This window comes from Pezoporus occidentalis, unplaced genomic scaffold, assembly GCF_034315485.1.
Source record: "Pezoporus occidentalis ecotype Australia unplaced genomic scaffold, CSIRO_AGI_Poc_V1 ctg82, whole genome shotgun sequence".
In the NCBI taxonomy this organism is placed as follows: Eukaryota; Metazoa; Chordata; class Aves; order Psittaciformes; family Psittacidae; genus Pezoporus; species Pezoporus occidentalis.
In genome coordinates, this window is record NW_026916181.1 from 1,446,710 (window position 1) to 1,468,007 (window position 21,298).

Below are 21,298 nucleotides of genomic sequence, written 5' to 3' on the forward strand. Positions count from 1 at the left end.
CCAGTTCCTTTCACTTTTACGGATATAGTTGCCCAAAACCTTAAAGGGGTTGAGCAGTGAAGCTTGTTACTTGATAGTTGTTGTGAAGAAGACGGTGAGATTGACTCTGACTATCATGGTGAACAAAGACATGATGCCATGATGACATTGTCTTTTTCATCAGCCAGGGAGCTTGCTAAACCACAGTTCCAAAGCACAACCTTCCAAGAAAATACAAAATTAAAGGAATCCCCAGATTCATTGTCTGTGCTTCAGCACCTGGCTCACTCATTTGATGAGTTCTTCAGTTCTTCCTTAAAATCTTAAAATTAAGATCTTTTGTCCAATTACTTTTAGAAGAAGGTTTTAGGCTCTTTGTCTGTCTTCTTTTATTTTTTGTGGTTATTTTTCCTTTTTTTTTTTTTTTTGACAGAGAGCAGCAAGACCTACTCTTAATGTCCTAATTAGTGTTACTTGACAGTTTTCTGAGAATTGTTTTACACATAAAAATAATTTAAAAATAAAAATAAAATATTCACTCTTTTAAACCACAATATGAAGTCCATTTTTTTAATTACAACTTTTAGCTTATTAAGTCCTCTAAGGATATTTTCTTGGATGGGGAGGAGAACTACATGCAACTGATCTCTGCTTCAGGCATCTAGGTCTCCTAGAGAACCCAGAACTAAGTCTTAATTCAAATGACACATACATTAGACACACACATTAGACACACCCAGAGTCTACACACATGCTTAGAATCTCTCTGTCACAAACCTAACAATTTAAGACATCATCTACCACACCTTTAATAATTTGTATTTTAAGCACCCCTTTAGGAAAGCCTGATAATGGCCACACCTTTTCTTCCTCCAAACACTTCCCTTAAACAACCTCCAAGTAAAATGCTAAATTAATAATTGTTTTGTTTAGGAACTAGTTATCAGGAGCCAGAAATTTCAATGAAGTGGAAAAGAAGTGACTGGTTTCGTGGCTTGGATGCATTTAAGGTTGTGGTTATGCATTTTTAGTTTAAAGATACCTTTGGGATATATCAGTCTAAACAGAAAAAAAAAGCAATATCAGGAGAGTCAGCAAAAATAAAATTAAGGCAGACCAGCAATCTGGAAGACATTCCAAAGAATCACAAAAAAAGGAAAACTGGAAAGAAACTCAAGAAGTCACCAATTTAAGGCTGGATTAAACATTTCTGATGTGTTTTTTGTTGTTTTTTTTTTAAGGCCTTCTACAACTGACAATAATAAATACTATTCTCTTCCTCACTAATTCTTCTCCTGCTCTACCACTAGGATAATGAGGCTTATATCTCACTTGAGCTTTCAGAGGTGCCTTCCAAGCCTGTGACATCCCCCATCTTTACCAAACAGAGAAATTTGTCTCTCTCCTTTCCATAGGAGCAACTGCCATCATGGCAGATTTCTAGATTATTCCTTTAGGTCATGTTAACTTGATGATTATCTTTTTTGGGATTACAGTGGACAGAGATAGATAGAGTGCTCCCTATCAGTGCTTAACACTGTCTTGAGGAGTACTCAAGTTTTCTTCTGAGCTTTATACGCTTCTTTCACATATACATTACTTGTGCTGTGCCCAAATAATACCAAAAATTGACAAGTAATATATCCATAATAATCTGGGTTTAAAATTCTTTGGGCATATGGTGGGACTACTTGGATGAAGTTAGAGGGTATCTGCCAGATGAGTTAATAGAAATGGCTGAGAATTAAGTGTCTCAGTCTGCACTAGACAGCCATGGCTTTCTCTATAATCACCTGACAGGAACAGAGTTCAGAGTGATGGTTATCACTTATTTTAGATGTCTGCTTTAGGATGGTACTAATTTCCCCCCATATTTTCCTTCAGGAACCCTGAAGCCCACCTTAAACATCTAAGAATTCCTTATCTGATATTATCCCCTTTTGCCTTTTACCTTGTTTGTTGGAATTAAAGTTTTGGGCTACAATTGTCTGTTATTTTAGCAGAACATAATCCTGATCTTGCTTGATACTCTGCCAAGAATGACAGTCAATAGCAGCTAAAATTCATAGGAATAGATGGCATAATTATTTTCAGAGGTCTTATCAAACTATTGTTCCAGTGTCCATTGGCTAAGAACCCTTCATCAGATAATAATTGAAATAGTTTGAACTGATAGATGAAGATAACACTGCAAAATGCAAGGTTAGGACTCAAGCAGTGGGGCTTCTGATCGTCTTGTATATGAGCCTTGGATTTGAAGTGGAGTTGTGTTTCTCTGCCATCTTGCCTGAAATAACATATGGAGATGTCTTTCCTAACTTCAGGAATGTAACAGATTCACGCCTAATTCAGTGCAAAGTTTGTCTTCCCTCATAGTTTTAGATATTCTACTATATACCACTTAGCTCCCATCTCTTTGTCCAGAAGGGCACAAGCCTCCTGCAGCTCCTGTGTCCCCTCTGAAGCCTTATCTGGGTACCATAAATAATTTAGGGCATCTCAGTTTTCAGTAGAGCTTATGTTTATGACTAAATCCCACCTAATGTGTCTTAAAATGCAGGCTAAATTATGCCATATCAAAAATATCACTGTCTATGTATAACCTAGGTTCCTAGCTCCCAATATACCTGATGGAGATCTAATCAGTTGGTGGAGTTTAGAGGGCAATTTATTTTACCCTACAGCAGACAGCCCCTGACTTAGCTATAGCTCTCTATAGGCTCTGTTACTGTACTGGCTGTTTTCCCAAAAATCCTTTCTCAAGCCACTGGCTTTATCTTACCCAATATTAAACATCTCCAGTGTGTCTGTCTCGATACTACAGATCACTACACAAGCTGTGTATGAGTGCCCTACCTTCTTTTACAGTTAAAAAAGAGAAAAAGACAAACTGTCTCTCTTTATTTTAGACTTTGACTTCAGGATGAAGAATCACTCTCCACACAGTGACATTAATTGGACACCCAATGACTGGCTCATACGGACACATCTACACTAAACTATAGGCTTAAGGAGTGAGAGGAGATGGCTGTAGCCCTGTATGCATTACACTCTGGATCTATTACACTCTGGGTGTATTGCACCCCCTTAGCATGCTGTTGGGTGAAGCTGATGAGGTTTAACACTTCAGCTCCTAACAACAAAACTGGTGTGCAGTAACCTGTTAAACTGGTAGATCCTGTGTCACTCATGTTCCCTGCTGCACAGTGTAGGCTTTTGCAACCTGTTACATGAGTTGCATTTGTGCAAAATATCCATGTGGTGGAATAGCATTGCTCTCTAAGAAAGTGTCTGCCTAGTGATGTTGAAAGATGTTTGCATTTTGCAATGGTGCTGAAAAGATGCCAAAAGGATGATTTGACTATGGAGGAATTTTAATTTGTTTTTTGGTTCTTCTTTGTTTGCTTAAGGTGGTTGTTTTTGGAAATGTAGGCTTTGAGGAAAAAACCTGCCTGGAATTCAGTTGCAAACAGGAAAACCAGGATGGGGAAAGTGAGAAGTTGTTCACATGGATGTTAGAAATGTTGCTTTTAGAGACCATTCCCGGGGAATTAAAAATGACCACAAGCCATGGGAACCAGTTCAGCTTGGGAAGCTAACACTCCCTTCAGAGCCTTTCAAACATGAAAACAGAGCCTTAAACCCAAGAGTGCTCCAGAGTGATGATTGAAAGACTGTCTTGGAGGATCGGTACGGCCACAGGATGGTGCAATGTGCTCAGGAAGCCAGGTCTGTATTCTCTGAGGTGTGACTAGCCAATATCAGCCTAGGAGCCATGGACAGATGTATATGCTCTAATTTCTCCTTCTGGAAGGCAAGAATAATATAATAATGTCCTATTTAAAAGCAACAGAAATTGCAGCAAGCTCCTGCTGTTAAACTGTGTGTCTTTGAGTGCTTCAGCACCATCCTGAGAACCTCTTGCAGATTTGACCCACACTACAAGTCCCTGAAGGCAAAAATAGTTTTGTCACCAAACTGAAGTCACTCTTCACAGTACCAACAACACAGAAGCTTCAGTGTAGTCAAGGAGATACAACAGTTCTTACGCTGGAGATGAATGAGAAAAAAGACTGCCACAGAGCACGTAGAAATGCACACAGGTCACGCTATGTACAGCTGTGCTCTACACAAGACATCTGCAGGCCAATTCAAAGACTTCTGTCCCAGTAAAAACCTGTATGCTGGGGGTAGCTGGTTGCCTGTGTAAGGCCATCCAGTTACCTAAATGTGGGGCTCTCTGGTAGACGAAGGGACAATGGATTAGTCTGGAAACTCCTTAGTTAGGGAATGCTTTAATAGGGAACTCTTTAAGACTTACCTACAAGGTCTGCTCTCCACTTCTATACACCCACAGTGTCTCTGTGTCACTGATGCATCTATTTGTTTTGCTTGTTTGATTCACAGGTGCTTCAAAAGAAAGGAGGAAGAAAGAGTTCATCTCATTGTATAAGAGTACAGCACCTTGCTCATGGCTAAAAGCACTGAGGTCTAATCTTGACAGTACAACCTCCAGTGTAATAAAGACAAACTGGTAGGATGTGGCTCTTTCTTAGGAAGGATGCCTGATGTTTGTAAGTCTGGTTGACCTCCTGCAAGCAGGAAGGCAGCTAATAGCAAAGCTGATCTTCTCTTCCTCTGGTCTTTGAGCCCACAGCAAGCTGATGAGGAAAGCAGAAATGAAAATGATAACTGATCATTCACTTGTGCACAGTGAGTCCTGAATTGCAGAACCCCTGAACCAGGCTCCCCTTCTTGGAAAGGCATTTATCTTCTGCTTGCTCCTCCAGCCTGCTGTCACTGCCATTGGAAGGCAACAGTAAAATAAGTATGCAGGAGGACAAACTGCCATGCTGAACAGACTCCCACAGTCAGAGACAGGATTTTGACTGTAAGGAGAGTAGAGGGCTGAATCAGTAGGAAAAGATAAACTTCTCAACTTTGCTGCTGATACGCAAGGTTACCTCACCCTAGGGAAGTTTAAATAAAAAAATGGTGTCTATCTAGGGCCACAGTAAGATTAACAGTTAGTTATTCATAGACTGTTCTTCCCAAAAGAGCATCATAAAAGCAAATTAAGCTAAGCCAGTCACCAGACAGCAAAAACTGTTCCATGTTTGGCTTCTGCATCTTCCGCAACCAGAAGGCAGCCACCCTTTTGGTGCAAGTTCTGATGCACCAAATCACCTGTAATTTTGATCCACAGATGGACCACATCCAGGACAGTTAGAGAAGGGTGAAAGCATAATGCTGTAATAATGACAAATTGGAAGAGTTTCCTGGGGACCTCCTGCTCCTGAGACCTCCATGACTTGACACACTCTCCAGCCCCCTAACTGTGCTGCTACCCCATCAGATGAACTGTGGTGGGCCCTCACTCATCACATCACCACAAATGCAACTTGTGAGTTTCTCCATACCCTGGGAAAAAGTAGGGCTGTGCCCCATAAGTCTCCTGTTGACAGCCCATCACAGAAGCACAGGCAAACAGGTAGTCTGGAGCAGCGTTGCTGAAAAATGAGATGTTCTAGTGGGGAAAACCCACTACATCCTGTCAAGTGACATTAGGATGGTTGACATTGATGGTGAAAGAATATGAACTCACCCTGGAATTGGGGGGAAAAAACCCTAAAACATTCTAACAAACTCATGGACTAATGAGTCTCCTTTTATTATTAAGCACCTGGGAATGGTGGATCTCAATGTTGTGCATTTCAAAACTACATCTAGACACATAAACTAAACCATAATTTAAAATTTCCCTTGGTACAAAAACATGTCCTAGGCAGATCCTGGGGAATTAGTGTGATTCAGGGACCATATGCAGGAGGTAGTTGACATGTGACTGCTCTGTTTTGGGAGACAAGTTGTTCCACACCAGGTGTTTTCTGGGACACAAAATGGTGGCTCTGATTTGCCTGTCTCTGTGGTAAAGGGAAGTTCTCAGAGCTCTTAATTCAGTTAAGTACAACATAAGAAGCCTTGAGCATGACAGAGAAGGAGCAGTTTAAACAAGGCTATGGGTGTCTAGGACCCAAATAAAACTAGGAAGCAGAAAGAGAGATAAAGCTATACTTGAAGGTAGCTACTGAGTATTTGCTGTCAAAACGGAAGGATGCATCAAGCTGCGACATGTTGCCATCTGTGCCTGCTCTAGCGGTATTCATGCTTTCGTTCAGGGCAGGGGAGGAAGAGGGAAAGATCTTATTATATTTGCAGATGACACAAAGCTGCTCTGGACTGCAAGGTATGTTCCAAAACAGGATTAAAATTCAAATTACCATGGTACATTGGAGAATAGCCTGTAATAATAATAATAATAATAATAGTAAATGCCCAATGGGATGTAATTTAGGGGAACTTTTTTTTCTTTTTCAATTTCATCTGAAGCAAAATGCAGAAATATAAAGGAAAGTGGTAAGTTCAAAACAAACAAACAAAAAAAAATAAGGTGTTTTCTTCTAGCAGGGTTTGAATATGGATTCACTATATGTACAGAGAGAGTGTGTAATTCCCTGTCAGTGGGTTTTTTAGACACAGAAAGTTTTCACGAATTCATGGGGAAGCTAAACAAATCAGTGCAAGAGAAAACCATTAAGAGGTACAAACTGCACAGAAATCATGTCCAGCTTAAGAAGTCCCGAAGGCAGAAATTATTATAGACTGTGAAAGTATGTGATGGAAGCATTGCCATACACTCACTGCATTCTTACACTCATTTGGTATTTGCAACTTTATGAAATGGGATATTGTGTTAGGTGGATGTTTGGTCTGACCCATTTGGCTGTTTTTATGTCCTGAACCCCCAACAGGCTCTGAGCCTCAGAGCAAGGTCTTCAGCTTGTCAGCTAATTTATTCTAGCTCACCTGCAACCCACAGCACCCAGCAGGAGACAAGTCCATTTATAAGCTGACAAGTTTCAAACAGGAATTGTTTAGCAGCTGTTAAATGGTAGAAGATACTCAGATGATTTTTAGTCATGAATGGAGACATTTTTTTTGAAGAACCTGGAGTTCATCTGCCTGCATCTGTTTATCCCTCTTTTCCTCTGGCAACTCAGCACCTGTCTCCAACCCAGGACATTTGACTGGCAGGTTGAGTTCAGCCCTCACTCAGGTATACCAGAAAAAGTGTATGTTTTTCCACATCCAGCTGTGTGGAGATAGATAGCACATAAACCCCCAAAACAGTTGCTCTCTTCAATCCAATATAAGGATATCCAATATAAGGATAATGAAATATTGAAGAAACTCAGCACTAAGAGCAGTGCTCTGAAAAATCCTGTGACCACTGCTTAGAGGAAGTTTCCTGGCCTTATGGAGAGAGGATGAAACATAGGGCATAGTCCCTTTTGCTAGTTAAAGTCCTGAAAGTTAATATACTAAACCAAGGAGCAGACAATGGTTTCTTTCTATCATGTCTGCTGAAGGGATGGAAAGGACTGTGCAGATATAAACTATCACAGGAAGATAAAAGAGATAAACACTGACTGTGCCCTCTTGGGACACAAATCATATTCTCCTTCTCTCCATGGATGCAGCACCCAGTGATAAGCTTTCCTTCCAAAAGCAAGATAAAATGACCCAAATAAAATGGCCCAAACTCAGATACATGGTGGCAGTGGTAATTGTGGCACCGGTGATAGTGGCACCTGGCTTTTCTGGGGAGGTTGGGTCCTGCGGCTACAGATCCATCAATAAAAATGTACGTTTGTCCCATTCCCTCTACTTTTCTCATACTCTTTTTCTTCACTCTGTCCCTTCTATCATTTCCTTCCTTGTTCTGAGAAGAAGATGAGCATCATCTCAAGAGGAAGTATTTTGGGAAGTCAATATAAAAGGCAAATGAGCCTGCTTGCACACACTTGACCAGAAAGCAGGGGCTTCCCTGGCCTTTCAGCAAACCTTCCTCTGGTTTTGCTTTCAGGATTAGTTTTGGCAGCTGCAATGTTTTTGTTCTTCATAAATCAGGCAGAGAGTTGTAACAGACCTTCGCTGCCCACGTGTCCTCAACCATCAGCTGAATGTAGTAACTACAACTGGGAACACAAATCCTGACCTTCAGATGCCACTGATTGATAGCTATTAGGGAGAAAAACAATGTAAGAACAGAGGTGTATCAGGAAAAAAAAAATGTTAGCACTTCTTCTGGGCCAGATAATACTGCACTGCAGCTGAAATCAATAGCTCTCCACCAGTTCATGTTGAAAGGAGATCTGACCATACCAAACACATCTTGCCTATTGTGTCTGGCTTGAGGCTCAGATAAAGACCTTGCAGTTGCTCCAGGAGAGTGGGAAACAAATTGTGTACATTCCTACCCTTAGAGACAGGCTGAGCTTTTTGGTGGTGTTAATCTTGGCTGGCAATAAATCTGTCACTAGGATATAACTTATCAATAGTATAAAATAGCGACAGTGTGAGCCAGGAGTGCTGAGAGGAGCTGGGTGTCATTCCCTCTGTGTTTGCTCTTCTTTCTCTCCTTGCCTTTTAGGCTGTTGGTTCTAGAGAAACTAGAAAGTATAATTTCGAGTTTCAGAGCTGGAGGCCTGGACTCAGGCATGGTGATGTTTGCCCAGCAGAAGGACCTCTAGACTATCAAAAGGGCATTTGCAGCTCCAGTAGTGCTGAGTGAGCTACTCTGTTCGATGCTCACATTTCAGCTTTCTGCTTCCTGCCCAGAGCAGGAAGCACCTTTCAGAGTCATTGGGTTGCTGCTATCAAAAAGAGCATGCGTACTTTTGGAAAACGCAGTTCATTTGCCCAGGTGCTCAGGTCACCATACCCTAGTAGATATGAACAGAAAGCAAGGAAGTTACCAAAACATAAAAGAACAAAAGTGGATTGAGACCGGCATCTTCTAAGGATGTGAAATGGACTGCATCCCTAGTGAGTGTCCCATATGGAGCTCTGGAGTTCATAGCATAGAGTGCACAGAGTGGCATGTAGACCACTTAATTCTACCGTAATTAGCTATGTGCAAAATTCAATTTGTGATGACTGTTCCACCAAAGTCCAAAGAATGTCTCACACATTTTCCCACATCTTAAATGCAAGGAATGATGCCAATATCCAGGGCCTGCACAGCTAAAATCCAGTGTGATGTGTCCAGAGATGAGAGAAGATGAGACTGAAAGCGCTGCCTATGTGTCCTGGGTTCAGCAGTAGCAGTCATTTTTCTCCTTCTTGGTAGCTGGTGCAGTGCTGCGTTTTAACTTTCGGCTTGGGAACAGAGCTGATAACGATGTTTTGGTTTGGCCAAGGACTTTGTGAGCCTCATGCTCTGCCAGGGAGGAGGGAAAGCCAGGAGGAAGCAGAGACAGGACACCTGACCCGAACTGACCAAAGAGGTATTCCATACCACAGCACGTCATGCCCAGGATGTAACTGAGAGTTACTCGGAAGGGCTGGGACTGCAGGGTTGGAGGAGGTATTGGTCCGAGCTTGGTCGGGCTGAGGGGACAAGTTATTGGTCGGCTGGTGGTGGGATGTTGTATTCTCTTCCCTTGTTATTTCCTTTGTCATTGTTATTATGGGTGGTAGCAGTAGTGATTTGTGTTATACCTTAGTTACTAAACTGTTCTTATCTCAACCCGTGGGAGTTGCATTCTTTTTGATTCTCCTCTCTGTCCCTCCAGGAGTAAGGGGAGGGAAAGAAAGGGGGGAGTGAGTGAACAAGTTGCCTGACTGGGTTTAAACCACGACAGTTCTTTTTGGCCAGATTTTCCTCCTCTGCTTCCTCCTGGTGCACTGGACGGCTAGCTAAGTCAGTAGAGGGCCCAACGTGGGGCTCGAACCCATGACCCTGAGATTAAGAGTCTCATGCTCTGAAATTCTACCTGTAACCAACTATGTGCAAAAGTCCCATTGCCTTTGCATTGAATTGTATATGCTTAGGTTCTGGGTAGTGTATTTGTTATGCAATAGTCACTATGCAGTTTACCTAAACTGAGTGAAGAAGAGCTTTATTGTGTTCTGTTAACTCAAATGATTTAAGTAATCATACTTGATGTTGGAGACTGTAGGATGGCTTAGGAATGCATAATGGGCTTTAGACTCTTCTCTCTCTTTTTAGACTCCTTTTTTAAAACAGCTTAAACAGGAAGAATTATCTGAAAGGATTAAAAAAAATTACTGTTTTCTTCCCTCTTGCAAATTTAAATAAAGTCTTGGAAATGTGTCACATTTATGTAATTGGAAAAGTTATTACAATTTTCAGCTCAATCTAGGGCATATTATTATAATGAAATCTTGGTATTTTTGTAAAAATAATAATGACATAGTAGTAAAATTCACAAATTATGAAAAAAAGGAATACAGTGGATCATGAAAAATGAAGAATTTTGAGATTTCATTTTTAAATTCCCTCTTAAAGCAGTATTTCTGGTGTGTGCTAAGCTGTTGTTATTCTATCTATTCATGCAGTCATAGAGCTTCTAAGAATCCTGCCAGTCTAGAGCCCTATTGCTCTAGGTGTTTTGTCATTTAAAACCATGATTTTTTTCTCAAATAGTATTTTGTCTGTGCAAAGCGACATACACTTTCCATATATTGTTTCATGTATGCAGGCTGTATACAAGGGAGAGTTCTGTTCCTCTAAAGTAAGAGAAAAAGAGATATTAAAATAATAAATCACTTCAAATAATAATGTTCCTTATCTCCCTAGTTCTCTATAGGCATGAATTTCCTGCTCTGCTTCCTACCACACATTAGAAAGTCATGTGTATAAAGGGAGTAAGAAAGCCAGAATTTATTCTTGATAGGATCCTATTCTATCATCCTTTAAACAAACATTTTGTACTTGGTGTAAGGTTGAGTTGCAAATCTGCCTTTACAAGGGCTCAGTTGCTCCAGTTTTAGTTTTATTATACTGAAGTAGAAACTGAAGGTGTAACATGGCTAAAATGTTCCTCTAGGTTGTTCAGTACAATGCTATAAGAATTAAAATTCCCTGAGGAGCACATACTTCATCTGTGACGGATGCCAGAGAGAAATTTTAGGATCCCTCTGTGACTTGAACTTGAGTAAATTAAATTCATTGGGTACCTTTTCCCCTTAGAGACAGAAAGTTGTTTTTTTAGCTTAATGTGGTAGTAAAGACAGAGGTTCACTTCATCTCTCCCTGAAATGTGGTCACTTCTGCAGTGGAAGTTATCATACCTGCTAGCAGTGTTATAAAACCTCTTACCTATGAATGAAAGATATGACCATGCCTGCTGGCTAGCTGCACATTTTAAAAGTTTGCATAGTTTGACTTTGCCAGAATCTGAGGGGAAAAATGGTGAAATCAGAAAAACTGGAGCAAACAGTTTGATGAAATTCTGCCCAAAGCAGATCATGCCTGCCCTTCAGTCCCCAAAGGAGCTAAACCCAACCCAGTCAGTAGCCCAGTACTGAAAATCCCTAATCCCAATCATTAATTTAGAAAAGTCCGAAAAGGGACAGTCAACAAACTGTAATAATTAGTGCACTTCTTATCTGGTCTAGAAGATTTTGGATTTTAACTTTGTACTGCCATGTCTATTCTCCTTTTGGAAACAGGAAAGCTGAATAATGTTTTCTGAAACACAGTTCTGGACCTCAGCTGTGGACTTCGAGCCTTTTTTGGATGGTGCTAGTTTCTTGTTTTGTCTGTACAACACCCTGAGCAGTTAATGACTGAGGCTCTGAAGAAGTAATACAACATATATACTTTTCTTTTTACTGTTATGTGCCTTATTGGCATTATTATTAGGCTGAATTCATACTTTGAAGAAGCATTTGAAAACCTCCAGCAAAAGTTTCCACCAGGACTTGTTGACATTTGAGTGTTTTGCGTCAAATTCCAAAATGGCACAGAGTTGTTATGATCTGAAAGGGAGAGGGGGAATCTGCAAAGGAGCCTGCAGGTCCCACTGATTCTCTGAATCTGTACAAGTCAGGGAATTGAGTGATTAAACAAACTTCACAGGTTATGGCAGTGTGAAGTTTGCTTAATAGAGCAGACATAGTAGCACCTCTGGGCAAAGGAGGAACACTTGTGCGTTGCTTTCCAAGCAGGGGATTACTCGGGAGGTACAGGAGCTGGCAGGCAACTGGCTGATATATGTGAGCTGCCCTCTGATTTACCTTTTTCCTGGGCCAACTCTTTCCTGGCTGGATGCAGGATGCCTCACTGCAATTTTTTTTTTCTGACCTATAAGATAAGCAAGGCCAATCTGAATGAGGAATTTCATTGGGGACCTCCAAGGAACACCTATCTGCTGGAGAAAACTGTTCCAGCGATGCAAGAAATGGCAAATTTCCCTCTGAGTCAGAGTGGAATTGGTCCAGCTGGCCAGGAGGAGGGAGGTCGGAGCTACAGAGCAGGTACCAGCAGAGACACCAGGGCATTTCCTATTCAATCAGGTTTCTGCTTCAAGAAGGGGTGCCAATGCCTTGTCCAACCCACATACCAAAATGTACAGCAGATGTCAATGTACCCTTACTATTGCCAAACAAGTCTTCTTCTCTGTCATCTTAGCATAATGGTCTGGGTTCAGCAGTAGCAGTCATTTTTCTCCTTCTTAGTAGCTGGTGCAGTGCTGCGTTTTTGACTTTCAGCCTGGGAAAAGCGCTGATAACACCGATGGTTTTAGTTGCTGCTCAGCAACATTTACTCTGACCAAGGACTTTCTGAGTCTCATGCTCTGCCAGGGAGGAGGGGAAGCCGGGAGGAAGCAGAGACAGGACACCTGACCCAAACTAGCCAAAGAGGTATTCCTCTATACCACAGCACGTCATGCCCAGTATATAAACTGGGGGCAGTTGCAGTTACCTGGAAGGGTTAGATCACTGCTCTGTCGGGCTGGGTATCGGTCGGCGGGTAGTGAGCAGTTGTATTCTCTTGTTATTTCCCTTATCATTATTATTATTGGTGGTAGCAGCAGTGATCTGTGTTATACCTTAGTTACTGGACTGTTCTGATCTCAACTGTGGGAGGTTACATTCTTTTGATTCTCCTCCCCATGCCTTTGGGAGAGGGGGGAGGAAGGGGGGGGGGAAGTGAGTGAATGGCTGCGTGGTACTGAGTTGTCGTCTGGGTTTAAACCACAACATATATGATATATATATATATATAAAAAAACATTAAATAATTTCACTCCAAGCAACTGGTAGGACAGAATATATAAAGTCAGATTCTTCTCACCTAACTTCAGACTCTTAATTAAGGCAGTTAATTGCTTTCTCCCCAGAAACAGGAAAAAGAGGGAGAAAAAGAACTCTAGATTTCAATGCCAGTTCTGAAATCTTCATTGATTATGGTGCTGTTCAATAATATCATTTTTTCTATTCCAAGTCTAAGGTTGTGAGATGAGTTAAGACACCTAGGTCCAATTATAATTCAATTCTGTGGTTGATTGACCCTATTGATTCTGCAAAAGCTCTCATGTTTAACTTCAGTCATCTTATTCTCTTCGCTATTTTCTGGAAAAAACACAGTTTCATTGTACATTATTTGTCCTAATTTTTTGGAAGGGTTCAATAAACTGAGTTCTTACGCTATCAGAATTGGATAATCTGTACAACCTGGATTAAACTGTGCTTTTGTCTAGTGTGATGTAATAATTGCATATATAATAATGTAGAAAATGAAGTTCCAGCCATTTAGTTTCTTCTTTCAAGTTCTTATGGACTTTGGCAAAATAAATCACAGACAGAGCAGAGCAGTGGAAGTTCTCTCATTAGACATGTGCATGCACAGGGATTTTCAGAGCTATCTGACTAAGAAAGAAGTGGAGGGAAACCTGGACTTCAACCCTTGACATGGGTTGATCTTGAAGACCTAATGGTAAAGAGTTTTTTCATGAAAGAATGAAGGAGGCTTATGAAAATTTACTATATTGGAGCCTAGAAGTATAAATGGTATCTAGCCCACACTATAGGATATTTCAGCTTCGTTGACAGCTCTACCAAGGCTCCTAAAGCTGTCATGGAAGAGAAAGACAGGGAGGAATCAACACACATAATCCATGGGAAATTCCCAACCCACTACAAAGATCATACAATTTCCACCATGTGAGAAACAATACCCACTCATTTTTCCCACATATATCCTTACTCTTCCGTACATCCTGAGTCCTCAGAGTAAGAATCTGTTCTTATTCCAGCAGCAAGACAAATACCTTGTTGCATGAGAAGAATAGCAAGAAGGATCCCTAAATGATGTTGAGAAGGTAGCATTTCTCAGGCAACATTTCTCTCATCCAAATGGGGACAGGGCACCTGGCTCCCATGGAAATGTGTTAAAGACGCCTGGGGAGCGATGATCTGTGTTCCCGGAGGACACCACATCAATCTCCACTGTTTGCACACAATGTCTGACAGAGAAAATGAAAGATTATTTGACAGCAGTGCATGATACTTTTCTCAGTATTCTGTCCCAAAGAACAGCAAATCGAGGGGATCATTCTTTTAGACACTATGGTACATCACCTGGTATCCAAAGCTCTCCCAGTTCAAGAGTTTTCAACTATAGAGTCAGGATGGCTTTGCAGAGGGCAGGATCAGTAAAATATCTTCTACACAGCTGCAGTTCCCAAATTTTACTTAATTTTTTTTTTTTACAAAATTAACAGGGATCCTTCAGGCCCAAAGTCTCCAGGGGATACGAGTTCAAAATCTGAAACCTACCTGAAGGTTGGTACACAGTAGAACTGAGTCCATCTCCCATGCTTGTTGCTTTTCTTGAGCCCTGTTATTGCATCCCGGGGTGAGATGTGTGCATGTGTGCATGGCAAGCATCTCAAAGGGAGATGGCAAAGGTTGGGAATCCATTTCATAAAATCATAGATCCCTAGAGTAGTTTGGGTTGGAAGGGACCTTAAAGATCATCTTATTCTAACCCTTCTGTCATGGATAGAGACACATTACCTTGGGGAACTCCTAATGAGTCAAGTAAGGGGGTGAATAATGTCTTTAAAACACAAGGGATGTGCAGCTTGGAGAAAGGAGAAACAAAACATCAGAACACGGGAAAGGCAGATTATTTCAAACAAAACATTCCCAAGACAATTCTCAATTTATTTTAAATGCCAATTAAAATTGGAGAACAGGAAGAGAGAAGGGAAAGAAAAGGTAAAAATAAATAAATGGAAAAAAGAAAAGAGGAATGTTGATGACGTCTGTTTTTCTGTTTTCCTGTTTGTTATTGATCAGGGTTAAAACAAAAGAAAAAAAAGCACCACTACCCAGACAGATCAATTTTTATGATTAATAAAAATGGGATGGAAATTTTATATGTTGTCTTGGCTCCTGAACACTTCTCAGCCACATCTGGCACTGCAAGCTCCTTCCAGCCTGTTTGTGTTCACAATGAGAACAGTTTTTCCAGCCCTGCCAACAATTATTGTTACCCCTATGTGGAGGTCAGAGGTTGTCCCTCACTTCAGTCATTAAAAAAGCCTGGGCTTTGAAATGCCTCCCTGGTCATCATTTGTTAGTGTGTGTCTGAGCTGCAGAACAGAATGAGGACAAATACAGAGGAGGCTTGGACCATGACTGCTTCTCTTCAGCAGCAGATGAGAAGATGTGCTATGTGGAAAAAGGGTTGCTGCTATAATGGAGTTGAGCCAAAGGTTCCCTGAGGGTGAATGGGAGGGTGGATGCACATCTCACACAGGGTGGCCACAGTGGAATTTGGCCCTCCTGGCAATGCCAAGGATGCAGTAGAAATGAGTCAGTGCCTTTGATTCTGAGACTTTGGCTCCCTTTCATGCATCCCTTTGATGTCAGGGTTTGTTTATGGAGAGAAGGTATTTTTATGGGCTCTATTCAAATTTGTATGACTTCCTATCAGAGGCCAGGGGATGGGAGATAGAGGGGGAGCAAAAACCCAACTAAGCTCCTGAAGCACAAACCACAAGAACCGCAGGTAAGGCAGATAGCATGTTCTCAGAAACTGAAGTGAAATCACCCAGAAAATTCTTTCTTTAGGCAATAAAAGGCAGATTCAGCAGCACAGCCAGCCCCTGTCCCAGATCTCTCCAACTTTGTGGAGGCAGGAGGAGGCTTCAGAAACTGGTCATTCCTTTGAATTACCACTGATGATGCAGTTCCTGCAACCCTGTGTAAGATGGGGTTTTGAGTACCTAAGCAATGCAATTTGGTTCAGCATCCCTCCTCATATCACAAAGTTAGATTTGAGCTCTCACCTTGGACCAATAAAGGCAATCAGACCTGATATAGTCCATATGCTAGTATCAGGGAGGAATGAAGCAAGGTGCTGTGATATATCCAAGGTAACAATGAAAATCAGTATCAAGTTAGCAATCAGCACCAAATGCACCTGATTCCCCATCTGTGATGCACTATTTCAGCTGTTGCCTTCTCTCTGTCTATTCCCCTAGCATCTTCCAACCCCTTGTCATTTCTGACTCCTCTTTTTCCCATTCTCTACATGCTTAGCCAAGGTACAGAACTGCTTGCTTGTTTGCTTGCTTACTTACCTCCCCTACTGCTACCCTTCCCCTCCTGCTGAAATCCCTAGGATTTCAGAATTAGCATTCTCTGGTCCTAACCCATTCACAGCACAGCTGCTCCTAAGCAGAAGAGATGTCCTTTATCAGAACCAGGTCTCTTCATCTCTACGAATTTATTCCTCATTTTTATGCCTTATCCAAGGGAATTTGGAGGGTAGGAGGATCAGGGAAGGTCAGCAAGACAGAGCTCTACCACTGACCCTATAGGAGAACTTGAGCACATTGCTTCTGCAGCACAATGCCTCAGTTTCGCCTACATGAGAATAGACATAACACCACTCTGTGTCATATGGCTGTCAAATAACTGCAAGCACAATCACAAGAGAGGGAGAGGTCAGCAGGTGATTCCTGAAACAAGGGACTTGTTTCCAACTTACAAGGCACAGAGGTTAGAAGTGAGCTCTGGAGATCATTTAGACCAATCCCTTGCTCAGAGTGGGCTGGAGCAGGTTGATCAAGGTCTTGTCCAGTCAACTTTTGAGTGTCTCCAAGGACAGACACTTCTGCTCCAGTGTTTGACCACACTGACAGTAAAAAATCTTTTTCTCATGTTTAAGTGGAATTTTGTTGTGTTTCAGTTTGTGCTATGGCCTCTTTACTAAATCAAACCAAAGCTTAAGAAAACTCTATGGTCATGTAAAAAAAATCAGTAAATTGTTTCTCAGCATTTAATGCTGTTATGGTATGGTTTTTATGCTGTTATGCTATGATATTTCAAGTCTCTTATGTTCTTTATGAGCATGATTTCAAAGGACATTAATTTTTTTTTGGGGGGGTGAAATCTTAAATTTTTTAAACCAAAATTTGGGTTAAATGTTTGGGTTTTTTCCAATTAATCTAACACACTAAAAAATCTGCTAAAGTACCCATACCGTACTTTAGCCCTCAGTATCCACTCTGAGCAACATAATAGCTCTTTAGCTTTGGAATTGGTCTTCAAAAACTGAAAAAATACCCTTTTCCTTCCTAAGCTTTCTGCTTTTGAGAATGCTACACAAAATGCTCACACACAGCAGTAGGTTCACTCTCCATGCTTTCTGTGCTTGCAGAGTCAAAAATAAAGAAGTCTCTTTGCTGTTGTTATGGCTATTAAGAATTGATTTGGATTTTTTTTTTCTTAAGAGTAGTTCCATAAAGGAATATTAAACAGTTCCCAAAAACCCAGTATCATTATTTGAGTGATTAAAACCCTCCATATTTTCAATTAGTTTGATTTCTGCACATGGTATGTCAGGGCAGTGCAAAGTAGCTATTTTGTATTATTGTACGTATTTTGCTCCATTTCCTCTGATCTTAATGTTCAAAACTGCTTGCAAACACGCAGGGCAAGTAAAGAAGAGAGATCCTGAGAGAGCCAGGCTGGGAACTCCTGTTTCAGAGTAAGTTTAAGGAGGCAGCGAGGCTCTGCTTCTCATTTATGACTTCATTCCTTCCTTCCTACCAGCCAGCCGCACACCTATCCAAGGAAGAAAACTTTAATGTGTGACAATTTCGGAGAAATGGGGGCTGACAGATGGAGAGAACTCTGCCAGAGTTTTTTTCTGAAGACTGACGCATGACAGAAGAATCACAATGAGCCTTTCTAACTCTTAAATCACTGCTAACTAAAATCGCTGCACCCCAACCCCTCTCCTTTCAGAATTTGTGGTGTGTATTCATTTCTCCTGCTTGTCCAGTTGTAATTTTATGCTCAATGTCTTGTATAAAGCTGTTGCTGTTTTCTTATAGCCAATACAAGCAATCTTAAATTACAAGCAATCTTTAATATTTGTGCAGCATTGTACATAGCGGAGTTCTAGGAAATACTGCAACAGAAGTATCAGATCTGAAGTGTACCTGCCTGAGTGGCCTGCCCTTGTTTTAGATTACCACTGTCTCTTGTGACATGAAAAGCAAGAACACTATGAAAACTAGAAGCAGAGTTAAGTTACAAAGAAAAGATTGGACAAATTTATGGAGGGTTAGTCAGTCAGTGGAAGGAGCACAGGAAAGCTGTGCTCAGGAGCACTTTCACCCTTCCAGCCCTGAGCACTGATTGAGATGAGGTATTCATCTCCCTTGCTCTGAGATTGTGTATTCCTGACTTCACCCATATGCTGTACTACACCCAGATCATGTCAGCCCATCAGTCATCCAGTTAACAGGGAAGGCCAGGTGTGTTTCTGCAGGGCTGCTAGGACTTGTGCTGAAGATGTTGCCTGCCCAGACAGAAGCTAGTGATGGAGGGAGGATGGAGATCGTCTGACTTAATGCATGTATCTGAAGTAGTTCAGCCTCCACTGGAGTGGGTCACCTCAGGTCCTCTTGTCAGTTCATTGGGATGCGTAGAATACAGTCTAGGGAAGGTTCATTGCCCTTTGGGCTGGTGCTTAAACAAGGCAAGAAGACATGTGCCTTTTAAGCGCGTGTTTCCATCCATTATGAAGAAGTCTGGAATGATTGACTGAGCTGGAGATTTCTATGGTGTATACAGGGGATTAAATGAAATCTCAGGGCGAAAAGGAATCTCTGAGTTTAACATGTATCTTAGCCTTGCAGCTTCTATTTACCTTTTCAATAACCAGATAACAGTGCATGCCCTCATATCCTGATTGATAATGAAATATATTCTTCTGCTGACTCTCTTCCAGCTCCAGATCTGGCTTACTCAATGGTTAGAAAACATCATGGTAGAGATGTAAGCCACCACAGACAGTTATACACACTCACACTCTGCCAACCTTAGCTAGATAGAGATGCTCTGACTCCTGGAAGGGAGCTGGAAAGTCCTTATCAGAATTATACCTGACTGCACAAGAAGAGGAGTTTGTGAGAGCAAATTCCATCGGTCAGAAATAAAAAGGGCCTGAGTTCCTTGACAGTGCCCAGAAGATGAGTAGAGAAAGGAAGCCAAAGCTAAATTGACCTTTGAGTATGCAAAGGCATGAAAAGAAACACAAACTTGGCACCAGGAAAAGTTGCTCAGTCATACATCTTGAAGGGCACAGCTGTGCACCCAGTGTGTTATAAATGAACAGTGAGTGAACCTTTTGTCGAAAGGTCAATGTCTTGTCTGTTCTCATCTTTGGTAGCAGCTCAAAGAAAAACCCTATTTGCTGCAATTCTTTACTTCCTTCTCTTCAAGTTATCAGTACATATGACAGCTATTCCCCAGTAACAAATATAAAGTTAGTTACAGGTTATTCCAATTTTTAAATTAACATGAAGGCCAGCCCAGCCTATTGCAAATATCATGGTGACTGTTTATTCAGGTGGCGTATCTTGCTTTTCATTGCTCAGACTTCTACTAGATTAAAGCAGCTGTTTGATTTTAGAGCTTTGCAGAGGTTATCACTGTCCTTAAATCCCTGGGTTGATTTTTTTTTTTTTTTTTTAATAGGAAGAAAGGAATATGTGGACCAGAAGGACGTTGATGATGAGTTTCCATTTTATATAGACAGCCAGGGAACAAGAAGTTAATTAGTGCTAAGTCCAGCCTGTTCCCATCTCCATGTAGCCAAGCAACCCTGGCATCTCTTTACCTTCCTATGTTTAGAGTAGGTAAGAGTATGGATATTATCAATCTGAGAAATGATACTTTGATGATAATACCCTGTGTTTACTTACCTGTTGGTCTACCTACCCACCCACTCTTCCACCCTCTGACTGTTCCTCAGTGATTAATGATTTTCCATGGTTCCATTTTTAACTCTGTCATTGTCTGTGTCTATTCTGCTGGTTAAACAGAAGCAGGAAGCAAAGTTTGGCCATAAGACCATGAGGCAGAGACTGGCTGTGTCTACATTACATAGCACTTGGTTATGGGTCTCCTTTGGTTCACATTTTGCTTGTGAATTTAAGACATCTTTGTTCTGCAAGTATTTTGTTTGTTCAAAATGTCTGATACAGGATGAAGGATTTGCTAAGTCCAGCAGTAGAGTTGTCAGAGGAAAAAAATAGGGCTTTGAGCAACCTGGTCTAGTGGAAGGTGTCCCTGCCTGTGGCAGGTGGCTTGAACATACATAATCTTTAAGGTCCCTTCCAACCCAAACCATTTCATGAACCTGATTCTATGGACAAGTTTCCTTTCTTGTAGGATGTGAGAAGAGGACAAAGGAGGGTGTTTGAGGACACAAGGCTTTCCAGGCTAGCACTGAAAGACTGATCAATGTAGTCTTGTTCACTTTGCTTATGGTCTCCAGGACTTGATGTCCTTATATGAACTGTGTCTAGACCTCATTTAGGAGAGGGCTATGGACTAAAACAACACCAGATGGGTGTTTGAGCTATTTTTCTAACTGTTATCAACACAGACATGGTCAGGAGGGCCCTAATTTTCAGGAGATGGGGATGCAGTATTGCATTAAAACCTGATCCTACTGAAAACGTCTTTTAGGCTCCAAATAGAGCAGGCTGCTTCTTTTTAAACCCCTGGCTGGACCTGTCGTTAACCATAACTGTTAGGCAGAAACAAAACTCTCTCAAGTAACCTTTTACTTTTGCAACACAAAATCCTTCTTACTTTTCAGTAACAGGCAAATAAAGCATGTTCTTTTACTTAGCATGGAAGATGTTGAGCCTTGACAGCTCTTGAATTTAAGTGTTTAAAGAGTCTCCAAGCACTGTTCTGCTCTCTGTGCTTCTCTGATCTCTCACAGCCCTCTGGGAGCAAATGGTCCCAGGCAAATGCTTGAGTCTTTGCAGTCTGCTTTGCTTTCAGCTTGAGCAGCAGCCAGGTCAGCTGGCTCTTAACTTCTGCCCTTAAAGCAGGTGTTTACTTCTGCACAGTTAATGGTGATTCACAGCTAGCAAAGTAGTTTATCACTTTCAGCCACAATATA